Raw genomic sequence first — 24329 nt, forward strand, 5'->3', positions numbered from 1 at the left:
TTTTCACTTTTGCAAGCCTGGCCTTCAGACACAATAAATAAAGATATTGCATATTTGACCTTTAACCATATTTTCTAAGATACTAGCCAAATCCCTATTTGGAACATTGAGAACCTAGAATACAGTATCTAAATGCAGGCTTTATCAATCATTACAGTTACAAAACTCAGTCAAATATCTCTTTATGAGATTACTGAAGTTAGTTCCATTTTTTAACCAACCATTACAAGTGGATTATATTGTTCATTCATATTTGAGTTAAATGGGTACTTCTTAGATACTTTAAAATTTCTCTCATAAGCCAGTTTTTTTTTCAATTACCTGTTTAGTTTTTGTAAATGTGAAGCATTTCATTAAGTCTCATTGTCAGACTGGGTGAAAAGTTGCATGAAAGTAATCTTTCTGGTGTCTATAATCTTTCCTCATTGCTGTTTGCAACATTTCATTCTCTTAAAGTGTTGTGAATAGTGGATCTCATTAATGGCCAATTTATCTTTTTTGAATTTATTTTGACTAGATAGGTAGGAACATCACAAAAGTAATGAGTCGTTTTATTTTTTACCTACTGGTATATACTGGAGTTGATGCAAGCAAAGGTCGCAGATTTATTTCTTCATTCTTTAATACAGTTATTATGGGAAAGCTCTATGAAATAAATACATTACTGGAGATTTAGTCACATATGGGCAGTTTGTTTCCTCCAGCACTTCATGATCACATATGGGTGAACAGACTTGTGAACACACAACTTCACAATTTGCACGTTTATCTTCAGCATAATTGCTTAGAAGTCATATTTCTGAAGAGAATGATTTTCTAAATATAAGTGTCAGGAATGCTCCATCACTCCATTTCTTGGCCAAGAATATCATTTTAAGACCTTTCACACTCATAAACAAACAAGCCTTTGTAGAAGTACTAGTTCTCAAAGCCCAGTGTTAGCTAAATTAGTTATAAGAATGCAAACCCAGGGAAGTAATACAAAAACTCCAAAGTTATTAATAATTCTCACTTCTAAATTGGTAGAAACGGAAACATAAGAGACTAAAATGAGTAATAAAATCAAATAGACTTCCCAGTACACACACATATTTTAAAGGTCATTGACAAATGTTTCCTATAAATGGCTTTTACATTTTTTGAGCTCATTGTGAATTATTATGAATAAGAGCGGTGAAGGAGGGGTAGAAAAAAAGAGAAGTTTTCTCTGGTATTTTATTCATTTTAATGGTTTGCAAGTTCACGGTACAGAGGCAGTGTACAAAGTTTACTTTAAAACAAATGTTCAATATATAATTTAAAAAGACTTTCAAAATATTAGGATGTCTGATTGTGAGGATTGTAAAATTCATATTTGTTTAAACTGCTGCCATTTTTTTTGCAAGAAAAGTTGGATTCAAAATCACAGTTATAACCAAAATATTGTGAATTGATGAACATCTCTAATTAAAAGAAAATGTTTCTCTAAGTTAACCAGCAAGTTTAATGATCCTCACACAGATTTACAAAATTATTTTTTTGCATCAGCAATTACAATCCATTATTGCAAAGCTGAAGGCTGGATCTAACATTAGAATTTGATTAAATAAAATTATTTACCCATACAATGTCTTCCTTAATAGAATACATGTGTATTCTTATTCTTCCATAGTATACCAGTCTTTCTCCCAAGAGAAGGACTTATGATAATTGTTTCTATTTTCATTGCAGGCTGAACCTTTTATTTCTATGAGGAAGCTAGAGAGGGAGAAGCTGATTCTTACATAGGACAGTGGTTCTCAACCTTTCTAATGCTGCAGCCCTTTAATACAGTTCTGCATATTCCCCAACTATAGACTTATTTTCACTGATACTTCATAACTGTAAGTTTGCTACTGAGTGATGTCTCAGTTCCTAAGACCATCAGAAATACGTGTTTTCCAATGGTTGCTGCCCACAGGTTGAGAATAGCTGACAGAGGCTAACAGTGACCCATGGATCTTATTAAGTCACTCGAATAACTATTCTTGTTCATTTGTTTTCTGTGCTGCTTTAAACTTATTTATGGTAGTAGACAGCTCTAGTTTTTTTTTTTTTTTTAATTGGTATTTGTGGGGACCACACACGTGGAAGTCTAAGGACAACTTTGCAGAGATGGTTCTTTTGTTCCACATTTATGTGAGTTCTGGCATCGAACTATGATGAGGCTCACATCATTCTTTTCCTTTATGCAAAGACAACCCACCAGACCTGGTAGTTGCATATATTGGTTTCTTATGTTACCGGGAAACAATGCTTTGTGCACACTTAACATCATATCATTTATAGGTATGTTGATTCAGCTTGTTTAAAATGCTGTTGGACCTTTAGCTTTTCAGAAAGTTAGTTTAGGACACTGAAGAGATAGCCCAATGGATAAAAAGATGTGCTGTTTTTAAATTTTAAGGATGCCAGAAGAAAGACCACTGACCTAAATAATGTCCAAATTATTAAAGCAAGCTTTTTAAAAAAAAATTGTGTACACTGGCTATCTCTCCCTAAAGGCAGGGTTCGAAAGATCAGCACTGAACATGCAGAAGATAAGGGTTTTTATAGTTTAGGAGAAAGGGGTTTCCAAATGGGTAATTTGCAGGCAAATAGGCAGGGTTACAAAAGCATAACAAGTCAGTCATAACAATCTTCTAAAATAAAGACATGGTCATAACAAGGTAGTCATAACAATATAGTACTAACAACATGGTCATAACATTGTGGTCATTACAATGTAGTCATAATAACTTTGTGAAACAAAGGCATGGTTTCTGTTTCTGGAACAGGCAGTACAGAATTATTTGTAGTTAAGGTTCCAGGTGGGGCATAGCCTGACCTTATTTGTCTTTACCATAAGATGGTTTTAAAGCTGAAGATGGGGGGCATTCTGGTTTAATCAGCTCTTGCAGATGACACAATTTCAGTTCTCAGGACCCATGTCAGGAAGCTTATAACTACCTGTAACTCCAGCTCCATGGGATCTGAAACTATCTTGAGTCTTCTGTGGGCACTGCATTAATATGCACACACAAACCCCACATATGTGTTTATATATATGTGTATGTGTGTTTGTGTGTGTGTGTGTGTGTGTGTGTGTGTGTGTGCATAAAAGTAAAAAATAAAAGGAAAAAGTTAGTTTAGGTAATTTTATTTCTTTTCTGTGAAAAGAAAGATATGAGGGCCAGGATGTGAGGAAGGACATTTCTATTGACCAGATGGCACACCAGGGTATGGCTTCTTTTCTTGGACTTTGCACACAGGACAAGTTTTGCTTTTGTGTATGTTAACATATACCACAAATAATTTTAATGAATAATTCCATGTCATTTCATTTTATTACCCAAAGTGAATTTAAATTTGCATAGTGAATTTTGTAATCTTATATAGACCATCTATATGGAATTTTTAAACACACTACTTTGTTTTTATATAGAGTTCTTTGGAATATTGTTTTCACAGTGTTCTTAAGAGATGTCTGGTGGAAATCAGGATTTTCTTGAAAGGTTTGTGAATTTAAGGCTGTTTTATTTTATTTTATTTATTCTTTGAAAAATTGTATATGTGCATACAGCCTATGTTGTTCATACCCATTCCTTCTCATTTCCCTCCCAAATTCATGTCTTTTTAAGATAGTTTATTTGCTGATGGTTTAACTTTCTAAGTCCAAATATGTTACAAATATGCTCATGGATGTGAGATCATCTATAGGACATGGAGAACTCAGTGGCCATACTCATAAAGAAAAAAAAAATTACTCTTTTCCCCAGCAGCCATCTTTGACCAATGGCTTGAGAGGTGGGTCTCCAAAGCCTCTCCCCCATCCAGTTCAATCTTGGACAAATCTTTTACAGGTAAACATAGCTGTTATGATTTCATACACAGCTGCTATGATTTCATGTAACACGAATCTTAAAAGGTCTTATAAATTAAAAAACAATCCAGAGCCAGGTATTGGGGTGAATGCTGAAAGATCAGAGAAATAGAACAAGCTACAGCTTCCTCACCTATCCAACTCCTCAGCTGATCCTGTTTCCTCAGACTGAAAGCCTCTGAGTCCTCAGCCAAATGGATCTCAACTGAACTGCTTAGAAGCCTCTAGTTCCTGGTCCTCATGACTAATACACCTTTTTGCTTCCTGCTGTCACTTCCTGGGCTTAAAGGCATGTGTCCTTCCCAAGCAAAGACATGAGATCTCAAGTGATGGGGTTAAAGGTGTGTGTGCTGCCGTTGTCTGGCCTTTATGTCTAATGTAGTGGCTGTTCTGTTCTCCGATCCCCAGATAAGTTTATTAGGGCACACAATATATTGGGGGACACAATATATCACAATTTCATGTGCACAACAACAGTTTCATGTCCAGAGTATAGCATTCCCTATTATATCTCCCCATATTCCAGCTCTTACATTCTTCCCACTCCTTTCTTACAAGATATTCTTAAGGCATAGAGGAGGGGTTGCTATGGGTGCTCTATAGTCTCCAATTCTAAGACCTTTGAACAGTAATGCATTTCTTCATTAACCACTACCCACTGCAATACGAAGTATCTCTGACTAAGGTTGGGAGCAGCACAAATCTGTAAATCTAAACATAAATATTTAGAAAACAACTTGACAACATAAACATTTAGAAAATTAATATCAGTAGTTTTCCTCAGGGTCCCATGACTTCCCCATCCATGTGTTTTTATCTTGGTTATAGCACCACGTAAGAAATATCTCCTGTGGTTTAGAACTCAAGTCCAACCAAGAAAGCAATTAGCTATCTCCATAAACAGTCTTGCCATTGTTGAATGAGTGGGTACCTCTTACCTGGCAGATCAGTATTATAAACACTCAGGGTCCAACACTGAATAAAACCATTGATTTCTTTCTCTCTTGGTAACCTAAATGGAAAGCATTGATTTCTTTCTCTCTTGGCAGCCAGCATTATGAAAAGTAGCCATCAGGGAGAGTTTCTCACTCATTTCAATACTAATGTTTCGGTATCATGGATCCAAAATATGTGGTGTCTTCAGCAACAGAGTGTTATCATGTAGTTATGATCAGAGACCAAGAACAATCAAAATAGACTGTATTGTTTTCAGTGCTTCTGAGATCTCTGACCAATAACTTGTAGGGAGATAAGACCTACCTGGCACTCAGACTTTCATTTAGCAACGCAACTTTTGGGGACAGCATTGTTCGCTAGTATGGGATAATTCTATTTAAATTCTAATTTTAAAATATATATTTTAGTTAATTTATAAACTAATGAGATTGCCATTAAAGTTTCATGTATACTTTAGATGAATTTGTCTTCTTTCTCACATCTTTTTTGTCTTATCTTATGCAATTAATACATAGAAATGAAAATACTTTAGTTTTACATGAAAACATAATAAGTTAATATTTTAGTATTAGAAAGCACAGGATATCCCAGGACAACTGGAATAGTCCACAAAGAAGCATACTTAGACGTTGAGGAAACATGAGATGATTACAGACAAAATAATTAGCATACCCCCTCTCTGTAATATTAACTATTTGTCCTTAAATCAAGATGCTGGGTAGAACACTCAACTGAACTGTGGGAGAGCTTTTAACATTTTAGATAAAATTTTATTGTGAATAAATATGTTTTCAACTGACTTAATTTAACTTGACCAATGAAACTATATTTTAAACATATTATGTCTATGTTCTTTTGGATGAGAGAATTGTAAATTATTGCAAATCAGTTTTCCTATTACTCATAAATAGAATTAAGTACCATGTAAATTGCTTATTGATAAAATATTTAAGTAGGTTCCACTGGGTTCTTTTTGACTGGGGATGTTGAAACATAATGCTGAAAGCAGAACAGTTTAATGACAGTGAGAATTCTGTCAAGCTCCACTCATCAGAAAAGTAAGTTTAAATGGAGAAAACTTCAAGGATCTCATCATTCCTTTATTATTGGTGTATAATATGTTCAAGTATGTTCATGACAAGTTTTGAACATAACCACCTCCATTACCATGTCTTATCTCCTGCTTTCATCCTCTTCCTTGGTATTCTTACTACCACTTTCAAGTTTATTTTTATCTAAATTCTACATGTGAAAGCAAGCAACACATCATTCCTATCTGTTTTAGGGTTACCATTGCTGAGATTAAAACATAAACAAAAACAAAAACAAGAAAAGAATAAAAAAAAAAAAAAACAAGTGAGGAGGAAAGCTTTTATTTGACTTACACTTCCATATCACTGTTCAGCATCAACAGAAGTCAGGACAGGAACTCAAACAGGGCCTGAACCTGGAGACAGGAGCTGATGCACAGGCCATGGAAAGGTGCTACTTACTTGCTTAGTCCACACGGTTTTCCCAGGCTGCTTTCTTATAGAACAAAGGACCACCATCCCAGGTATGGTACTACCAACAATGGGCTGGGCCTTCTCCCATCAGTAACTAATTAAGAAACTGCCCCACAGCCAAATTTTATGGAGGCATTTTCTCAATTAAGATCCCCTCCTTCCAAATAACTCTCCTTTGTGTGTCAAGATGATATAAGACAAGCCAGCACGCTGTCTTAGACTGATTTGCTTCAGTTAAAACATCAGGATCTGCAAATCCACATATTATCTTGGGAAATGATATTATGATTTCATTTTTTGTAGCTAAACAACTACATTCTGTTGTATACATATATTATTGTGATTTGAATGAGAAATGGTTCCCCATAGGATCTGGGGAGGTTATGGGACTATAAGGACATGGAGCTTTGCTTGAGGAAGCATGTGATTTGGGGAGGGCTTTGGGAGTTCACATCCTTGCCTGAGGTGCAGATTTCCCTGTTTCCTCTTTGTGGGTAAAATGTGATGAGCCAGCCTTGTGCGCCAGACATCTGCTACCATGTATTCCTTACCATTATGAACTCCCTGCTTAGAACTATGAGCCAAAATAAACCCTGCCTTCTACAATTTTATGTTTGTCCGGATGTTTTATTACAGCAACAGAAAGTAATGAACACATGCCTCATATTTTACTTACTACTCATCCAGGGAGGGGTTGATCCCATGTTTGGCTGTGGTGAATACCATTGTGAAAACCATGGGTGTGACCATGTCTCCCTCAGATGCCAATTTTTATTCCTTTTTCAGAATTTATTCCAATATAGAATTTTTTAAAGGAAAATGTTAGGGGAGTAGGAGAATGAGGAGGAGAAGAAAAATTAGTTTTAATTACTGGCTTCTACCATGTAAAAGGCATGAATGTCATAAACTACTTGAAAATGGTGTGTTGGCCTGAGTTTCATTTAGTTTTGCCATGATCTCACAATTTCACATATCAAATGCAGTTATAGAACAGGCTGATAACATAATAAAAATAACAAAAAAGTATTTCAATGACCAGTTTGGTGGCAGCAGGGGCAAAGGAAGGAGTCTTGCTTTCATTGTGGAATAAATTTTTCATGCATTAAGGATGAAAAAAAATACCAGGATGCATAAAAGACTACTTTGTCAAACTATTGTAATAAAGCAAATACACATCTTAATGATAACATCTACAATGGATTTCCTAAACAAATACTGATGTCCCCAAATCAGAGATTTACTGGATGACACCATTAATTGTGTTGATGCACAAGATAGGATTTTTACTTTAAGTGATAAGAAGCTAAAACTAATGCTATATATATTTTTGGCAGTGGGGGCAGGGGATATTGTCTCAGCAGTTTATTAGTAGAAATTGAGACTAAACTTCAATGTTTTAAAGGAAACAGTGGTTTTTTTTTTTTTTTTTTTTTTTTTTTTTTTTTTTTTTTTAGCTAGTTCCTCTTTGATGCAGGCCAGGGCATTCCCAGGCTGACCAAGGTATAGGACTCAAGCTGCCTCTGCCTTGGATCTTCAGCTTCTTACACACAGCAGAAAGAACGAGCTTGAAGAGATGTTGCTTTGATTCTTAGTGGGGCTTGAAGGACAGTGATGCATCATTTCTGCTCATATTTTATAGAGATAACTTATCAGGGAGCATAAATGGAGGCAAACATAACTAAGAAGGAGAATAAGCATCTGCAGATTATATCTGTGAACATTTCCCTCATTCACTGACATCTTGCTGCTTGCCAAACACGCTCTCTGCCTTTTTATGGACTTCAATCTGTAGCACAAATTCTAATTGGTCTTAATAAAAACATGGAGTCAGATATTGGGGTAAATGCTGGAAGATCAGAGAAGTAAAGGAGCCAGCCAGTAGAGAGACTTCTTAACCTTACTGAATCCTCAGACCTAAAGGTGTTGAGCTCCTTTCTCCTCCCGTCTTATATTCCTTTCTAGGCCCAGCCATATCGTTTCGTGTCTGCACCTCCCTAGTGCTAGAATTAAAGGCGTGAGCCTCCACCACCTAGCTCTGTTTCTCTTTCAGGCTGGATCAATTTCATGTAGCCCAGGGGGGCCTTGAACTCCTGATCTTCCTGCTTCCTCCTCCCAAGTGCTGTGATTAAAGGTATGTACCACCACTGCCTGGCTACTATGGCTAACTAGTGGCTAGCTCTGCACTCTGTTCTCCAGGCAAGCTTTATTTGTTAGAACAGAAACAAAATATCACCACTCACATCTACTTCACCAAACAGAAACTCTTTAAAATGACACAAAACTACAGCTAATTCCTAGTAAGGAAAGCAGGGGCCAAACCTGATCATCTACATGATGTCATCTTTCAGGAATCATAGGGGTAAAAATAGATATGCTTTAAAATCAAATCCCTTAAATTAGCAGGTGACTCAAGGAAGCTCATTTCCTTCCTTTTATTAGTTTCTCTCTGGTTCATTGTGATCTCTCAGCCAATGCAGTTCCCTGATACTTAAGAGTTTGTTCCTTTTTGCTTGGTCATGCATCTGCTGGCTTCCACTGAAATTCAAATGAAAGACAAAAGTAGCATCAACCTCTGGTCTTTTTCTGTTTAGATTTTGTTAAAGCTAGATACCACAATAGTGTATTTGTGTTCAACAATGTGATTTAATAATTTGTTATTTTGTTGCACAAGAAGAAGTTGAAGTTAGTAAGAGAAATGCTTTTGTAAATATATATAAAATGTAAGGAGTGTTTTTTTTTTTTTTTGTGGTACAATCTCACATTTGTCCCCATACTCTGCTAAGAAATACCTCACAAGAATAACCTTGCTTTGTGTTCAGATATTGTGACTATGCAATTACACTTGAAGTTGCAATCATACTTTCAACCTCAGGGGAGAACATGTCCCTTTGCTTTTTTGCTGTTAGTTTCTGTTGTTCTTAGTCCTGTCTCCATCTCCACTTTTTCTTTCTTTGACACCATGGAGCTCCAGTGACGTGTATAGCCGTGTCTCCATGTCAGGCCACTAAATATGCACTTTTATGAAAGTGTTTGACCCACTTCTTCATCATCTACAAACCATCATTATCCCCCCTCATTCTTGCTTGAAAGAGCTTTCTGTCCTGCCTCCTGAAAATCAGCAGCAAGAACAAGCTGTACTCTTTGGGGCCATAACACTTTCTAATTGCCTACATGGTAATAGAGTAATATGAAGGCACATTCTTTAAATGTCAGAACTACAACTTATTACCTTTTTTTTCCTTTTTGCTTATATATTCCCATTCTCATGTAAGAGTTTGAAACTCTGAATACAAAATTTCATATTAAATTTCCATTGAGTGAATTCCCTTGGGTTTATAGTTAATTATTCTATTCATAGCTACTCTATTAATAATCCTTATAAGTGTTGGAAACTGTGTGGCTTAGTTTCAGATCAGCATATGAATGCTTGTCCAATGGGTCTCTACGCAGCAAAACCTGTGGAGATGGCCTCTCACATGGCAAGAACCAGTGTGCCTCTGCACAGTGCGGAATACTACTGGGACAGTGTGGCCTGCATACTCTCTTCTCTGTCATAATGTTGGTGATTCTCTTGGTGATTTATAGTTTCAATTTGTGTGTCACAGATCAGAAAGATGTGTTCATGCCCAGAAACCCCATTGTTTTCTCAAATATTTTCCCCTAAAATTCTTTGGGAACTGATGCTTCTCAGGTTTCTTATCTGGAAATACTAGTTGTTACCACAGACATTGGAACTTTTCTGACTCAGTGTGGGAAAGATCAGAGGCAATAAAAGTTAATGGGCAAATACATGGAAGCAACATGGGGGATGTTAACTACATCTCCTAATTCTAAGGGGAAAAAATTAAGATGGAAAAAGGACATCTTATCAATGTTTGCCCTTTATAGAGAGTCTCGTGCATGCAGGATTTTTTTTTGTGTGTGTGTGTGTGTGTGTGTGTGTGTGTGTGTGTGTGTGTGTAACAAGGGAACCATTAGAGAAATATAAGCTAACTGTATGCAAGCAGTTCATGGCAAATGATCCCTAATTCTGTAAATAGACTTTGTTAAGTTTTGAATCATATTGTTGTTCTTGAGAATGTGTGCCTATGTTTATCACCTTTGTAAGGACAGGATGTACCTGGCTTGATATTTACCCAAGCTAACAAATTGCTGAACATTCTTTTTGGTTTAAAAGTTGTTTTGATGTAAGAATTGGGAAAAAAAAATGTTTGTTTTTTTTTCAGAGGTTAATTCTGGAAGGTGGGGACAGCATGCTTGTTTGTTAACTATAAATAAAGATGGCACAAGCTATGTGAGCCAGCCACTTACGTGAAACTTATCTGGTGGTTGGAACACTTCTTTGCATCAATATCCTTTCCCCATCTCAGGACCTGAAGCTGGCTGCTGCTGTGGATGATTCATTGGTAAATAAAACACTGATTGGTCAGTAGCCAGGCAGGAAGTATAGGCGGGACTAAGAGAGAGGAGAATAGAGAGAACAGGAAAGCAGGAGACACACTGCAGCAGCTGCCAGGACAAGGAAGATGTATGTAAGGTACCAGTAAGCCATGAGCCACATGGCAAAGTATAGATTAATAGAAATGGGCTGAATATAAGAGTAAGAGCTAGACAATGGTAGGCCTGAGCTAAAGGCCAAGCAGTTTAAATAATATAAATGTCTGTGTGTTTATTTTATAAGTGGGCTGTCAGAATAACAGGGCTTGGTGGGGGGCGGGGCTGGAGAGAAGGTCTCCAGCTTCAGACTGCAGTGGGATCATGGCATATAAGAATATCCCTAAAATACTGAAAAGAGAGCAGTCTTCATTCTCCACATAACCCGAGAGTTTTTTCTTTTTCTGATACACACACAAACACACACACACACACACACACACACACACACACACACATTCACACATATACACACACACATATATTCAACATTCAATCCTTATAATAGAGTGTTCTTATAAATGCAGTCCCTAGCCAAATAACTTTATTATCAATATGTATACATGCAAATAAATGTATATACATTGCTTAATAATGTAGTTAACAAATTATATGCACATATACACACTCATATAAAATTGAATGTTTTATAAATTTAACTTTTTAGTTAGAACCTCAGTATTCGAACTCATTTGGTAAATGATAGATTGTGCTGGCTAGTTTTATGTCAACTTGATGTAAGCTATAGTCATCAGAGAGAAAGGGATGTCACTTGATAAATTGCCTCCACAAGATTTGGCTGTAGGCAGGTCTGAAAGACATTTTCTTACAGTGATTAATGAGGAGGGGCACTTCATGTAGGTGATTGTAGGTGATGTCACTCCAGGGCTGCTGGTCCTGAGTTCTGTAAGAAAGCCATCTGAGCAAGCCAATAAACAGCAATTCCTCCATGGCTTTCCCATGAGCTCCTGCCTCCAGGTTCCTGCCCTGCTTGAGCTTCTTTCCTGAGTTTCTTCAAAGACAAACAGTGTTTTGGAAGTATAAGCCAAATAAATCTATTCCTTCCCAAGGTGCTTTTGGTTATGGTATTTCATCACAGCAATTGATAACATAACTAAGATGCAAATTGGTACCAAGATCATGGGGTATTGTTTTTGTGATAGACCTGACCATGTTGTCTTTGGGAAGACTGTGCAAAAGATTTTTGGAACTTTGGACTGGAAAAGGCATTGAGTATTCAAATATTTGGTGAGTTATTCTATTTGAGCTTCAAAGTTGAGTGTTGAGAGAAATGTAGGTAATGGATGTCAGATTTGTAAAGTTCCAGAGGGAAGTTTGAGGGTCACTTAAAGATTCAGAATATCAGAACCACTAAAGTGAAACATTTGCTTAAGTTGGATAATGGATGATTGTTTGCTAGGGCTGAGAAATTGGTGGTGACTCAGAAGAGATCAGCATCATTGAAGAGAAATCCTCTGGGAAGTGTTGCCTTAGAGTTAGTACACGGAAACTGTGTTCCAGAGGTGGATGAGGTTGTACTTCTCCTAGCAGCTGAACTTGAGAGTGTTTAAGTGTCATCCAGGTGATACCGATTTGGAAGGCATGCAAAGGCCATGTAAAGCAGCTGAAGCTTGGCACTGTGTGACAAGGCTGAAGTGTCTGAATAAAGCTCCAGAGAGGCTATTGGTGAAAGTGCTGCCAATTACAACAGAGTTCCCCAGTATTTTGGCGATGTCAGTACCATGGGACAGCAACAGCAGTGGTGTGGAGCCAAATTGAGCTTAGAAGATAAAGCTGTGTGTGGTCAGAGGACAGAGCCAGAGTAGTGACACCAGCCCTTTGGTGGAGCCTTGAAGATCATGAGAAAATATTGGAAATTGAGTTATTTACAGTGTTGCAGTTTGATTTGGTTTTGTTCAGATAGTTCTTCATTCTTGAAATAAGAAAGTATTTCATTTCATTTATTTTATTTTACAGGAACCACCAGTTGAACATTTTGAAAAGAGGTTTTAGAGTTTTACAGAGACTTTAGATTTTAAAAAAGACAGGATTTTTTTTTTTCAGAGCTGAGGACCAAACCCAGGGCCTTGTGCTTGCTAGGCAAGTGCTCTACCACTGAGCTAAATCTCCAGCCCCGAGACAGGATATTTTTAAAGACACATTTTAAGTGTTTGTATTTGTAAGGCTGCAGGATTTTTAAATTTGTAAAAATGTTTAATATTGTGTTGTTGATATTAATGTGTGTTCTTGGGGATGAACAAGAAAGGAAAGGTTATGGCTTAACAGTGATGCATTTATGTGCCAAGTTGACAAGGTGTTGATTATGCTGGCTACTTTTGTATCAATTTGACACAGTTATAGTCATCTGAAAGGTAGAACCTCAGTTGAGAAAATTCCTCCATAAAAGATCAGGGTGTAGATAGTCCTGTAGGCTGTTTTATTAATTAGTGATTGATTGGGGAACACCCAGCCCTTTGTGAGTGTTCTCACTCTGGACCATGTTCTAGGGGCAAGCCAGTGATCAGCACCCCTGTACTCTGTATCAGCTTTTGCCTCTAGGTTTCTGTCTTGTTGTCTTGCTTGAGTTTCTGTTCTGAGATATGGAAGCATAACCAAGTAAATCCTTTCCTCCCCAGGGGCTTTTGTCATGATATTTCATAACAACAGCTGAAGTAAAACTGGGACTGATAATATAATTTAATATTGATATTTAATAATATTGACTGAGCAGAGAAAAAGAACATGTGAGAATCAGAGATCATAAATGGACTAAGAACAATAAGTGCTGCGTGTGTTGGTGTTTTCTCAGTTACTCATATATAAAGGCCAGTATATATCTGTTCCTTTTCTTTATCAGTGATGTTTGTTTTGTACACCATCTGTATTTGATATACCACATTTTAATACATCTCTATAATAGCTGGTATAGTTGGGTGCTTCTCAGTTTGACCTACATAGAAATGATGGAAATGCAGCACACACAACTATAAAGCAAACTGGAATGGAATACTATGCAAATAGAAACCTGTATAGTAAGATTTGGAAAAAATAGGATTTTATCTTTTTTAACATTATTTTTAATTGATTCTTTGGGAATTTCACATCATGTACCCCAGTCCCACTCATATCCCAGTCCCTCCATATCTGTCTTTCACCCCTGTAGCATCCTCCAAAAAAGGAAAATAAAAAATAAAAATATTAATTAAAAAACATCACTTCACTCCTCTATCTTTTCTGCCTGTCCATCACCTCTTCATTTGTCCTAGTGACACTGGGAGCTACTTTGTGGTATTGTGAGCAATACATCCTTTTGCCCAAATAGCTATACTTGCAAATGTTCATTACAATGAGTTGTTGGTCTGTTTTAAGGCCTCTGTTTCCTGAGACACCATCAGTACGGGACTTTCACTGAATCTCCTCTCAGATATCCTGCTGCCATGGTTCCACAAGATCAGTCCCTTCAGGTGCTCCAGTAGGTCATAGATGGAGTAGATTAAGGTGGGCCAGCTCAAAGCACTGAATATGGGCCTCAGTGGTAGCTGAGTTGGTCAGTCGGGGCCTCCACTAGGACCACACCCCTTAGGCAAGGGGTAGAGACAGCTCTCCTGTGCCTATAGTGGGTATTGTGGACTGCTCTCCCATGAGGGTGGGACCAGTTCTCCCATGTTGTACAGGGCCAGCTCTCCCACTGCAGTGGCCAGTAAGGGATAGGGCCAGATCTTCCAGGGCCAGTGAAGGGCAAGCAGCTCCACATAGCTGGCAGATTTCAACAGGCATGGTTCACTTGGCCTCTGATGGTAACATGGGTCACAGACATCAACATAGAACCAGCTGCAGCAGGACCACATAACCCAGACATGGTCTTCAGCAGCAACTCAGGCCCAGACTTCATCATGGTCCCAGGTAACAGCACACACCACTCAGAACAATGTTGCCTGGTGGCAGCATGGCCCCTGGACACCAATATGGCCTCAGGTGGCAGTCCAGACCCTGGGCGTCCACATGACCTTTTGTGGTAACAGGATCCATAGACATCAACAAAGTCCCTAGTTGCTATAGGAACACTAACTCAAACATAGCCCTTGGCAACAGCTGGGCTCCAATGTCATCATGGCCCTGGGCTGGCAGCACCAGCTATGCCTCACTGTCTTCACTTCTTCAGTTCTGTCTCTCTCCACAGCCATATGAACTGCTCTTCTTCTCTTTCTCTCCCATTCATCCACCATATATTTGCTCATTGTAATGACACCTGGGCCTAGCAGTACTTGGTGAACCTGTGGGTGTCTTCAGCCATCCTGGGCTGAGCCTAGGATTTTGTCTTAAAGACAAATGAAGCCTCATACAGTTGTATAGTCAGAATCTTGAAATCTTTTTAAAAATAAGTTTGTATGCAGAAGAGTTATCCATGTTATTTTGAACCTACCCAGTCCTGTTTCCCTACTTTATTGCTTATAATTTGTGAAGACAACTAGAGAATATACTGAGACTTCTATGTTTTGAGTGAATGGGTAATTGGCTAGAACCACCTGGGTGATGCTGAGTTCAGGAGCTGAACCCAGAATGCTTCAATGTTCTGGCCAGTCTTCCTTTAACTAGAGTGAGTATAAAATTGGCACTGTACTGGTTTCCTGTCTCTGAACATTGGTACAAGTACATTTACTGAGAAGCTTTAAATATAAGCAGGCAATTGGCAAAGAATCTTGGACGTCTGTGTTTTCTTACTACTTTTTTTTTCTTTTTATAAAAAATTATATTTGTGTTTTAATTTTACATATCAGCCATGGGTTCTCCTGTCCTCCCCCCTCGCATCCCTGTGCCCGCCTTCTCCCCAGCCCCTCCCCTCCATTCCCATCTCCTCCAGGGCTAAGACTCCCCTGGGGATTCAGCTAAATCTGGTGGATTCAGTACAGGCAGGTCCAGTCCCCTCCTTCCAGGTTGAGCAAAGTGTCCCTGTGTAAGCACCAGGTTCCAAACAGCCAGCTCATGCACTAAGGACAGGTCCCGGTCACACAGACTGGATGCCTCCCAAGCAATTCAAGCTATTCAATTGTCTCACTTATCCAGAGGGCCTGATCCAGTTGGGGACTCCACAGCTTTTGGTTCATAATTCATGTGTTTCCATTCGTTTGGCTATTTGTCCCTGTGCTTTTTCCAGTCTTGTTTTCAACAATTCACACTCTTACAATCCCTCCTCTTTCTCGACAATTGGACTCCTGGAGCTCCACCTGGGGCCTTGCCGAGGATCTCTGCATCCACTTCCATCAGTCATTGGATGAGAGTTCTAGGACAACAGTTAGAGTGTTTGGCCATCTGCTCAACAGACTAGGTCAGTTTGGTCTTTCTCTCAACCATTGCCAGTAGTCTACAGTGGAGGTATCATTGTGAATTTCTGGGGACCTCTCGAGCACTTTAACAAAGATGACTAGACTGCTACTCACAACTCCAGGGAGGCTACCTAGAAAATGGGACCCTAGGAAAGACACAGGGATCATCCAATGACAGAGAAATGGATGAGATCTACATGAGCAAACTGGACGAGAGTGGTGGGTAATGAAGGGCAAGGTTCAAGGGAAAGAGAGCTTAGGGGAGCGGGAGATCCCAGATGGATCAAGAACAGAAAGGGAGGCTGGGTGGTGGTGGTGGTGGCCCCGCATGCCTTTAATCCCAGTACTTGAGAGGCAGGGCAGGCGGATCTCTGTGAGTTCGAGGCCAGCCTGGCCTCCAAAGCGAGTTCCAGGAAAGGCGCAAAGCTACACAGAGAAACCCTGTCTTGAAAAACAAAGAAACAAGCACAAAGAACAGAAAGGGAGAACAAGGAATAACAGACCGTAATAAATGAAGACCACGTGAGAACAGGAAGAAGCAAAGTGCTAGAGAGGTTTTTTTTACTACTTTGTTGTATCCAATAAACCTACTTCACGTAGCTTATTGCATAAATATGATCTATCTCCTAAGACTCACAGAAGTTTTACCAGTGCACGTTCATCTTGCTTCACACTGGCTTGTCAATCACTGTAAGAGAATAAGGAAATGGTTGGTAAGAAAGACAACAGCTCTCTAAACCTTCACAAATAACATGTTCTTCAGTAAAAACTCAACATTTGATCACAGATAAAACTCAATCACACATGTACCTAGAAAGTATAAATAGAGTTTTAAATAAAAGCCAAACCTTAAAAAAGGCAACAAAGCAGTTGAGCAACACTATGGGACATGTTTCCCTTGGAAGAAACTATGTGCCATAGTTAAGGGAATGAAGAGCCTGGGGTAGCTGAGCGGCTGGAGCACAGCCATTCTTCAGGCAAGAAATGAGTTTGTGAGAAAACAAAAGACTGATAAAAGAAAAGTGGAGTCCTGATCTGTCATTGTATGCTAATGTGTAAAGGGTCCAATTTTCTATACTAAACAAAATAATTCATGACAAACAAACCTAGAACCAAATGATTGCAAATGACTACATTTTCTATTATGAGTCCATTTTTTTATTATTCTGATTGAGGAATTTTAATGTTCACACTTTTCAATAAAAAGGACTAATCATTCAATGAACCCATGGCTCATTATATCTTATATACATACCTGAAAGCAAATTTACAGAATTAGATTCCATGAAATCTATAAGCTCCAGCATTGAGAAGTTACTTAGTGGTAGATGCCATGTCATTTATGCCATGCAGTCTCATTTCAGAACTTATCACAATGAATTCAAAATGAATTATGTGCAATAATAACCAAAAATGTGATATAGCTTGTGATTAGAATTTTTTAGAAAATGCATGTGGGTGGATGGTACCATTTAGGAATTGGTGGTAAGACAGCATTCTTTCCACAGCCAGGTGTGTCCCTGTAGGACTCAGCCATGTCTCGCATACCTTTTCATTATGTACATTTTATAGATCAGAAAATTAGAGAGCTTAAATTAACTCTCTAATGACAACTAGTCGAGATGGGGCAGGGCTGTGGCAAAACTTACATCAACTTGATGATGGACTGATGTCTTTGGCATTGATGTACTTCAAAAAGCAGCCAAAAAATAAACTCTTGAGGATTTTTTTAGAAGAAAGTTAAGCATGAACTATAAGTTGGAAATTCAACTTGATTTCAACTGGGAAATCAATGCTTTTATAATCTTTGAGATTTAGTAACAATGCTTACCCAAATGAACAATTCAAACGTGTTTTAAGTTATACCTCATTTATATTTATATCACTGTTTCCTTGGGTTAAACATCTTGATTCCTACATGGCTTAGCATATTATTTGCTTCCTTTATCCAATTTCTTCCAGCTAAAAATTAGTATAATATCAAAAGTATATTCCCATCATTACTAATCTTTAATTTTTTTAGATGTATTCACTTTATGTAGATGAGTGTCTTTTCTTACATATGTCTGTGTGCCATGCATGTTTCTAGTGCCTGCGGAGGTCAGAAGGGGATGTCAGTACCTGTGGAACTGGAGTTACAGATGGTTGTGCATTGCCATGTGGGTGGTAGGAATCAAACCCAGACTCTGCAAGCACAAGTGCTTTTTTAAATGTAACAGCTGGGTACATTGTTTGTTTGTTTGTTTGTTGTTTGTTTTTGCTGTTCCACTCTCTGGTCGCATGTTCATTTTCATGCACCATTAGGTTTGTTTCTGTTTATTGTTAATTATGTGCTGTACACTTTTTCATTTAAAGTGATGGGTATATGAAGTGCTTGCGCTTGCAATGCAAATAAAGTGTTAGCAGAATTAAAATAGCGTGTGCCCTTGGTAAGAGTATTGAACATATTTACCGTTTACAAGTGTATTAATCATTTGCCCTAGTAATCTCACTTTGGAGAGCCCACTCCCAGGATAGGCTGCAAAGCAACCTACAATCTCTACATACCTTGCAACATTATTTAAAGGAGAAAGACCTAATTGAAAATAACAGATTTAAAGGAAAGTCTTATAAAACTGTATCATCATATCACTTCCACTTCCCAAAGCTCTATATAAGATGTTTTCAAACTTTTGGAGTTTTTTTCAGTTTTACAGATGAAGAACAGTGGGAACATATAATTTAAAATGAAAAAAAAAAAAAAAGGCCACTGAACTTCCTGTTCTGCGAGCAAATCCACTTGCATCCCGCATTCATTTTCATTCGGAAGTTGATTTTCAGTTGACAAATTTAATGACTCTTTATACGTTTGAGTAATAGCGCTTTGGGATGTTTGTCAACACTTTTGTAGTTTTCCATTTCTCATTGATGTTGCTTATGACAGTAATATATATTTAACAACTGCCCTGTTGTTTCCAGATTGAATCATGATTATGTCATTTTTCCATGCTCCACCACACAAGTGACCAAGGTCATTTTTTACCATGTTCCTCAGATGGCCCTAGTAACTTCTAACATCCCAGGAGAGTTTACCTGACTATTGGAAGCTCCACTGTGAAATTGGACTGTGAGCAAAAATAGATTTTGAATTAACACAGGAAGTACATTTTGTGTTGGTTTGTTAGAAATATCTAATTAATACACTCTCCAATGTACTTAATATTTATTTTAAATCCCATTTTTAAAACCCAGTAATTTTTTTCACTTCACATATTTCATATATAACTGTTCTGCAAAATCTAGACTCTGTTTGGGGTCTTCTATTCCATTGATCAAGCTAGACATATGTGCTTGACAAAATATTGTTTTTCATATTTAATATGAATAACTGCCATTTGTAATTACATGTCTTCTCAAATAGTAGTAATAAGCTTAAATGATACTTATATCTATGCTGAAAACATTTATATTATATGTTGAAGTCAGAATCAATAATCAGTAATATTTAATTTAGCAAATATGTTCTACTCTTAAGGCTTCATGTAATTTAGCATATTTGGGGATAATATTTTGCCATGATTTTCATTTTAAATACAGAAAAAAGAAGAAACTCTGACCTAAGTATATACTCATTATTTTAATAATTATGTATATTTGGTCATCTGCTACTATAATCAAGACATTCAATTTCACACCCTCCAAATGTAGACCTTGCTCTTTCACAGGCAGATTTCTCTGTCAACACCAGGCTGCCTCTGATATTTTATGAAGAAGATTATTAGTAAGCATCAGATAGCTGGAAGAATGCAATGCACATATTGTGGGGCTGGAATCTTTCATTCAACAAGTGGCTTTAAATCCATCTATGTTTTCAAATGAGCAACAGTGCCTTTAATTACAAAATAATATTTCAAACCAAGTAAGTATTTCAAACCTGTATGCCATTGGTATTTTGTGATTTCTGGACTGATGAATAAATACTCTATAGACAGAGTGAGCCCTTGCAGTTGTAGGTGTCTGTATTTTTTTCTATCTACTGCAGGAGGAAACTTCTCTGACGTTGGCTGAATGAGAAACTGATCTATGGGTATAATGTCACTAACAGTCATTTTATTGCTATGTTCCTTTAACAGAACACTAGTATTCAGTTTTTCCCTAGGTCCACATACTATCTAGTTTCAGGTTCTTGTCCACACAAGCAGTGTAATCCATAGGTTTCTCAAGATCCAGTTATACCACACTATGGCATACAACTCAAGGAATCTACATTCTACTCCAGAGACACATGCTCAACTATGTTCCCTGAAACTCTGTTAATAAGAGCCAGAAATTACAAACAAACTAGATGTTCACCAACAGATGAATGGATAATGAAAGTGTGGCGTGCTTACACAATGGAGTATTATGGATTGAGATAGAAAGAAAATCATCCTGAATCAGGTACACCAGATCCCAAAAGACAAATATTAGGTATGTGTTCTCTTATAGGTACATTTCACCTTTTAAGCCTTTGGTAGGCACATTACTACCCAAATAAACATAGAGGTTAAGAGTAGAGATCCTCAGCCAGGCCCCAGGTGGAGCTCCAGGAGTCCAATTGTCAAGAAAGAGGAGGGACTGTAAGAGTGTGAATTGTTGGAAAAGCACAGGGACAAATAGTCAAACAAATGGAAGCACATGAATTATGAACCAAAGGCTGTGGAGCTCCCAACTGGATCAGGCCCTCTGGATAAGTGAGACAATTGAATAGCTTGAACTGTTTGGGAGGCACCCAGGCTGTGGGACCCGGACCTGTCCTTAGTGCATGAGCTGGCTGTTTGGAACCTGGGGCTTACACGGGGACACTTTGCTCAGCCTGGGAGGAGGGGACTGGACCTGCCTGTACTGAATCCACCAGGTTTAAATGAATCCCCAGGGGAGTCTTGGCCCTGGAGGAGATGGAAATGGAGGGGAGGGACTGAGGGGAATGTTGGGGCGGGGGCAGGAGTGGGGAGGACAGGGAAACCCATGGCTGATGTGTAAAATTAAAACACAAATAAAATAAATAAAAAGGGAGAACAAAAAAAGAAAAGAATAGAACACAACTAGGGGGAAATAAAGATTAGTCCATTTTATCTTTACAATAAAAAATAAACAAACTGCTTCCATCATTTTAAAGTTGTGTATCAAGAGTCTAATTTATTTACTTCTGCTCTTATTTTCTTTTTTGCTAATACTGAGCTCATTCTCCCTTGCTTTCTAGTTCTTAGATGTGTAATGTCAGGTTACTCTGGGTCTTCCTTTCTGATGTTTGTTTACTTGCATAAACTTTTCCCTTTGAATTAAGTTTGCTGATTTCCATAGGCTTTGATAATTTGAACCACCAGGTTTATCTAGATATTTTTCTCATTTCCTTTGAAGTAAAATTTTTGCCCATTTTTATAATACCCTATAGAGCTAAGACAGACACGAACAATAATAGTATGGTATAGACTTCACTGTGTTTGACTTCAAAATAAATCACCACAACATAGTAACCTATGTACTGTGATTCTAGCACAAAACAGACATATTGATTAATGCTGCAGGATGAAGAGCCCAGGAATAAATCCACGTAATTGCAGTCAATTGATTTTCTTTCTTTTTCTTTTTGATTTTTATTAGACTAGTAGTGTTTGATTTTACCCCAGGTCTCCTGGTTATCTAGTCTCTTGTACTTGGTTACCCAAGCAGTGTCAGGTATAGATTCCTTCTTGTAGAGTGGGCCTTAAGTCAAATGAGACATTGATTGTCTGCTCCCACAAGTTCTGTACCGTTACTGTCCTATTATATTTTGCAGGCAGGACAGAGAGTAGTAGGTCAAAGGTTTTGTCCCCATTTCTCTTTCAGTAGCCTGCAGAGTGCCTTTCCACACCAAATCCACTAGACCATATAAGTGAAGGCTCTCTGGAACCAGCTGGACTTCTCCATGTTCAATTAGTTGTATGGATATTTTTCCTTGGTATGGGTGGGACCTCTGATATCACTTTGCAGAGAACAATCCTTTGTCTCAGCATCATCCTGGGTTGTTTGGGGGATTTCCATGAGACCATTTTGGCCAATAATTCAAATGAATTCAACCCAGTCTCTGCACTGGATGTCTTGTCTGGCTACAAGAGATGGCCAGTTGAGACTCCTTATCCCCCATTACTAAGATTCCTTATTAAGATCACCTTCATATATTTCAGGAGGTTTCCACTGCACTAGGTTTCCACACCAGCCTCCACATGCTCCTCCCCTCCAATCCAGCCATATTACCCAGCATTCTCTCTACCTATCCCATCCCCTACTTAATACCCACCAGTTTCTACCATCACTCATGCCCAGTCCATCCACAAAATCTATTCTATTCCCCACTTGTACAGGGATCTATGCTTCCCCCACCCCCAAACCCCTCCTCTCTACCTAACCTCTCTGAATCTATGGAATGTAGCTTGGTTCTCATTTACTTAATGGTTAATATCCATTTGTAAGGGAATACATACCATGTTTATCTTTCTGGGCTTAGGGGACTCACTCAGCATGATTTTTTTCTAGTTATATCTATTTCCTGCAAATATCATGTGTCATTTCTTTTGAACAACTGAACAATACTCCATTGTGTATTGTCCCACATTTTCTTTATTCATTCTTCTATAGAGGGATATCTATGCTGTTTCCAGTTTCTGGGTATCATGAATAGAGCAACAATGAACATCGTTGAACAAGTGTCCTTGTAGTACAAATGGAGCGTCCTGTGAGTATATGCGCAAGAGTGATATAGTTGGGTCTTGAGGTAAATCAATTCCTAATTTTCTAAGGAACTGACATAATGATTTCCATAGTGGCTGTACAAGTTTACATTCCCATCAACGATGCAAGAGGGAGTACTCCCCTTGCTCTACATCTTTGCAAGCATGAGCTGTCATTCTTATTATTGATTTTAGTCATTTTGACAGGTGTAGAATGGAATCTCAAAATCATTTTGGTTTGCATTTCCCTGATGGTTAAGGATATTGGGCATTTCTTTAAGTGTTCCTTGGGCATTTGAGATTAATCTATTAAGAATTTTCTGTTTACATCTGTACCCCACTTTTAAACTAGATTATTTTATTTCTTGATACCTAGTTCCTTGAGTTATTTATATATTTTGGACATTAGTCTTCTATCATATTGGAGTTGCTAAAAATCTTTTCCCATTCTGTAGGCTACCACTTTGTCCAAATAACAATGTCCTTTACCTTACAGAAGCTCTTCAATTTTATAAGGTCCTTTTTATTAATTGCTGAACATAGCAATTGAACTATATGTGTTCTGTTCAGAAAATCATCTCCTTCAAGGCTCTTTCCTGCTTTCTCTTTTATCAGGTTTTGTGTATCTGGTTTTATTTTGAAGTCTTTTATCCACTTGTAATTGAATTTTGTGCAAGGTGATAAATGTGAATCTATTTGCATTCTTCCACATGCAGACATCCAGTTTGACCAGCACCACTTGTTGAAGATGCTATCTTTTCCAGTGTGTATATTTGGCTTCTTTATAAAAAAAATCAGGTGTTCATATGTGTTTAAATTTTTGTCTGGGTCTTCAAATCAATTCCAATGATCAATGTGTCTTTTTATGACAATCCCATGTGGTTTTTATTGCTATAGCTCCATAGTACAACTTGAAAACAGGGACGATGATACCCCTAGCATCACTTTTATTGTTCAGGATAATTTTAGCTATCCTGAGATTTTTATTTGTTTGTTTATTTTTCCATATGAAGTTGAGAATTGTCCTTTAAAGGTCTACAAAGAATTATGTTGGGAGTTTAATGGGTATTTCATTGAATCTGTAGATTATTTTTGGTAGAATGGCCATTTTGACTACCTTAATCTTACCGACCTATGAGCATGAGAATTTTTTTTTTTTGCCTTCTGATATTTTTTGTCAATTTCTTTCTTCAATTTCTTTCTTTCTTGTTTTATCATACAAGTTTTTACCTTAATATATTTCATATTTGAGGCTGTTGTGAAAAGTGTTGTTTCCCTGATTTCTTTCTCAGTCCACTTGTCATTTGTATATAGGAGGGCTCAAAATTTTTTTGAGTTAATCTTGTACTCAGCCACTTTGCTGAAAGTGTTTATCACATGTAGGAGTTTCCTGATAGAATTTTAAGGGTCACTTATTTATCCTAGCATATCATCTGGAAATAATAATACTTTGAGATTTTTCTTTCAAATTTTTATTCCCTTTATTTCCTTCAGTTGTCAC

The sequence above is a fragment of the Onychomys torridus genome, chromosome 6, assembly GCF_903995425.1.
Source record: "Onychomys torridus chromosome 6, mOncTor1.1, whole genome shotgun sequence".
In the NCBI taxonomy this organism is placed as follows: Eukaryota; Metazoa; Chordata; class Mammalia; order Rodentia; family Cricetidae; genus Onychomys; species Onychomys torridus.